The sequence below is a fragment of the Anopheles aquasalis genome, chromosome 3 (assembly GCF_943734665.1).
Source record: "Anopheles aquasalis chromosome 3, idAnoAquaMG_Q_19, whole genome shotgun sequence".
Classification (NCBI taxonomy): domain Eukaryota; kingdom Metazoa; phylum Arthropoda; class Insecta; order Diptera; family Culicidae; genus Anopheles; species Anopheles aquasalis.
Genome location: NC_064878.1, coordinates 44,441,564 through 44,446,563, shown reverse-complemented (window position 1 = coordinate 44,446,563; position 5,000 = coordinate 44,441,564).

Genomic DNA, 5,000 nt, shown 5'->3' with positions numbered 1-5,000 from the left:
GTTTCGTAAGTATTTTGTGTGTTACATTAAGGAGTGCACCATGTCTGAACGTTGCGTACATTAAGGAAAAGCGCACAAAATGATAAGAAAGAGTGAAAGAAAGAGGGAAAAAGGGAAGAGAGAAGAGAGCAAGAGTGAATCGAAGATAAAAACCGGACCGGAAAAGACTGAAACCTAGTAAAATTTGAAGTAAACTCGTGATCCCGCGGGCGTGACGCGGCCCAAGGCTGCCCGAAACTTAAAAAAAACACTCTACAGGGTCAATATTGAGACAGTACCGGGGTGGGGAGATGGCTTCGGAAGGCGTGAGTCATGTGAGGAATGAAAAGTCTGAGAGAGAGAAAAAAAACAAAAAAAACCCGAAATTTGCGAAACTAGCTCTAGTAGTTTGTAAAGTTTGATAAGAGCGCGTTCGCAGATGAGCGAGCTTTGCGATGGCCAAAAAGATGGGAGGGGGGAAGGGGTGATCGCCGTACAATCGGCAGGTAGAGAAATCAGTAGCAGTAGGCGAATGAAGCAAAAACCAATTGGCTGTGTGTACCGCAATGAGTGGAAAATCATCAAAATTTAAATAGAAAATTGTGCGAAATAAGAAGGAGCGCGAGAAAATTCCTCACCAATCAGCGATTGGTTTAATGGATGTGATAAAGCGCGCGTTGGCAAGCCTCCCCTCCCTGGCCGATAAAAAAAACTGGCATCGTAAAGCTCTTCATCGTGACTCGCACCCGGAATATGTTAGAAAATGTAACGAACGAACGGTTTCCAGGTTGATGATTGACGTTTCCAAAAATCAAAAACCGATCACCATGACGACCACCGCCACCAGAAGGAAAAGGATACCATGGAGCATGGAAGAGACGAAGGAGGCGCAGAAGGAAGACGAGGCGTGTTTTTGCTATCACCTTTTTCAATATATTCAGCATACATTTGATTGACGACCTCTTCTTAGTGGTTAAGTGGTTTACATTCCGGTGTTTATCGCAATTCTTGGTGTGGTCCAAACATAGCAAACAGGCGGAGTAAACCGGGAAAGGTAGAAGTGGCGATCTTTGTCAAACATTTGTGTGAAAATATCAAAAATTGCCTACGATGCTCCATAAGTAGCCCTCTCTAGAAGCTTACCGAAAACGGAGGAGGAGGCCGAGAGGAGATCAGCATGAGTGAAAAAAAAAACTAAAACACACCCAATTTTAGACGAGTTTGTACATAGAAGCTAAGCTAGTGGTAGGCCATATCGGCTCCAAAAACAAAAATGAGGACATACTGCTACTGAGTGGATTGCAGCCCCCTCCCCATGGTGGAAGGCCAAAAAGGTGGAAATTAGTTAATTTTAGTCAAATTTTGAACCCCGTACTGGATTCGTCAGCTTTACCGGAGAAAAAAGACATATTTCATGAATCCCGTCTAGTAGCCCTGTCCCCTGTTTAGTGCCCAGCAAGCATAGTAGCATACGCATCGCATCGCTTACTGTGTGCGCGCGTCGTCCCCAAACCGGCTGAGTTTGCGCTACTTATCAGGTGCAAGAGGAGGCGGTGCAAGTGATTGCAATCAACTCAAGGAAGAAGGCGCCTTGCGATAGCGTGCGAAATTAGTTCAATTTTATTCTACAATCCCTTAGTCCCTCTCCTAGAGCGTAATATTTAGTCAAATTTTTCCCCCACAAACAGAGAGAGAGAGAGGAACTAAAATAACAAAACGACAACCGAACCGTACACCGAACATACCTCAAAACGGTTTAAACCGATAGACGTAATGCGAACCGGCCGGCCTACTGCTCGCCCGTGTTCCCGTTTCGTGCAAACCACAAAAAGCAACAAAACACCTCATACAAAAACGGATGTAACAAATATTAAGTAACGCAAAGTACACACTTACGGGGGGAAGAGAGAACGTTAATTGTGTTATTTAAGAAGCAAAACAATTATCACCAATTACTTACATGAAACCAAATACAAAACAATGGTAAACTACAAGATACAAACTACAAACAAACATGAAAGCAAAAATATACCTCACGCGGGGAAGAGCTGGAGAATAGCAAATGAGAATTCATTCAGAATTCAACTGTTCGCCGCACCAGCGACAGTTAGTCATCGAAACCTCATCTGTTGATTATGGTTGTTGCTTTGCAATACAAATACAATATACATATATAAACCTAGCTATATGAATAGATATACATCATACGTAGTTATATATGAATCGCCTGGTCTGGCCAGCGGCAACTCTACTATCCTCATCCCTGCCAGGGGGGGGCCCGAACCGGAGGCTGCTTTTGCGAGCGCGAGTGTAGTTTAAATTTAAAATGAATTCAATGAAAAAGACTTAAAACTCTAAAGTAACCCCCCCCCCTCCCCCTCTTTAGCAACATTGTAACTTAATGAAACAATTTTTCCATTTTTTAGCAAATACAAAACATAAACCTATAGCGAAGGTTAATAGAAAAATGGGAGATGGGAAGAGAGAAAGTGTGAGAGAGAGATAGGGAGAGGAAGTGAGTGAGCATTAAAAGGGCTTATAAATTACGTAAAACAGAATTTCAGGTTTCATGGCAAATTCATGTCGTTTAAAAGTGCTAGAGCTAAAAAACCGCACACAAATTGTAATTGTGACTGACGCGCAACTGACTGACTGATTGATTCGTGAAGTTCGATCTCCGCCCGCTCGCACTCCCTTTTCCCCTTTCAGAATGGGGGAGAGAAGATCGAACAGCTTCGTCACCACCCCATCCGGAAGATGGTGAAGAGAAGCATTGAAAGCTGCGCGAGCTGGCGATGGTAACGATGGTGACCGAGATCGTAGGGAGAACGCTGTCTGAAGCACTGTCTCTTTTGTCTGTCTCGCTGTCGATGAGATAAAAGAGAAGTTGATCGGCAAATCAATAATGTAAAATCGTATTGTTTCGAATCGTTTTTTCATTCTTCTCCAGAACATAACGCGAAGGCAGTTCCAGGGCCTACGATCGTTCTGCTGCTCGTTGTTGGTTTCAAGTAGTGATGTAAGTAAGCAGAACGTAACCTATGTACGTTGGCGCACGAGTTCCTTTGTCGTCATCCTCATCATCTTTAGACCCACAAAAAAATGGGCCAAAAACCGCCATCATCAGCATCGCACATCAACACATTCCCCAGTATCTGGGATGATTTTTGGCTTTGAAGGTTTTTTGTCTTTGGCAGAGTGGAGCCAAGGATACCAAGGATAATGCGATGCTAAGCATACAAATCCTGGCGCTTCTCCGCTCACTCATCGACAAATCGACACACATCTTCCCATCACCACCACCACTACGTTCCTTAGTAGGAGAAGAAGAAGATATGGAGGCTTATAGCTAGATTAACACGCTTTCAGCAGAAGCAAACAGAGGAAGGATGCAAATTCTAGCGCGCTATGGCGCTTAAAGGATGGGAAAGCGAACTGAACTGAACGTACATTACTGTGTGGGATCTTGTAAATATGAAGCGAAGAAAACCGGATTGACGGTGGCTCTTGGACGAAAGAGGATTAGAGGCGCGTGGCTACTAGATCACAAACGACTGTACACACATATGATGGCAAATGGAAATACCTCAGTAACGCATTTCAAGCAACAAATGCCGGCTGTCTCAGGTCACATTAGTAGTACTAGAGAGAAGCAAATGGGGGGGAAGGCGGCAAGAGACATTCGCAGACCGCGACTTTCAATGTCGTCTTACGCTATTACTGCTACCGAAACACAACCGGAACGAAACAATTCATTCTCATTCATGTAGAGTAGTTAAGAGCCACGTGTGTATGTAAGCTTCCTCTCAACGGAAGCAAACATTTCAATTTCATCCTTCGCTGTACGTCATGTTCTTCTACTCGTTCGTAAACCTTCCCTTCTCCTTCCTCCATCCAATGACCGAAAACGTGAAATGTCGAATGTTGCTCCAATTACCAAAAACCCTTCCTCATCTACTCGGATCATCATCACCGGGCTCGACCGTACCGGTGAAAAGATATAAAAAAAAAACGGAAGGGAATCCATTTCTAATAATTGTGACACTTTTATATATCATGATGAGCCACCGGGGCCCATTACAGTCGAGCACCGTGGTATAAAGACGGTAAACCAACACTTAGCATCGTACTTAGGCAGCAAAAATTAGCGAAGTAATTTCGGTTTTTTTCTTCTACAATTTTTGGAATCCATAAGTGTAGTTAAAAATTAACATAATTGCAATTGCGCCCGCCACTGGATAGACACAGTATGAGTGTTGTGTCGTCGAGACACAAACCAACCAAAACCAACCACTCTCTCACCGAAGCTCACTCAGCGTGCATGTAATACATGATCTGGCCAGTAGGTGAAGAAACTTGGGATGAAAAGCAAGCACAAGAAAAGATCTCTTCACAGTTTTGGTGTACGATAGCAAAAAATAAAAAGGATCGATGTCATTTTGCGACATAATTATATCATCATCATTCGATCAAACAGCGCCTCAAATGAGAGGAGAAGAAACGATGGAATTAAGCATTAGAAACCACACCCACATACATACATTGGCGAACGTAAAAGACTTATTGGATCTAAGCCGGAATACAGGGCAGAATACAAGCATTTGAGAGAAGTGTTAAAAGAACGGGAGGAAGAGGCGTTTAGAGGAAAGAGAGAAAAACAGAAAAAGCAAAAACCAGCTATTACTGTAAGGGAAAAAAACTAACGATAAACACGCTGTCAGAAGAAAAAAAACACGAACAATTTAAACATTAAGTGAAAATACCAGACGCACATCCTAAACACGTGACTCTCTAGAACTATCTTTAACCAATGAACCTAACCAACCACAACATACCGGTAACGCATGGCATTACAAAGAAGAAAAAAAAACATATGGACTGGCGGCTTCAAGCACGAAGTAGAGGGATGAGAGAGAGAGAGAAAGAGGGGGTTGGAACACCGGCCCAGTGTGAGATCGGACTGGGTTTTGCGATATCATTTTCATTTAGTATATTACTAGCAAAAGATTGTGATGTAATTC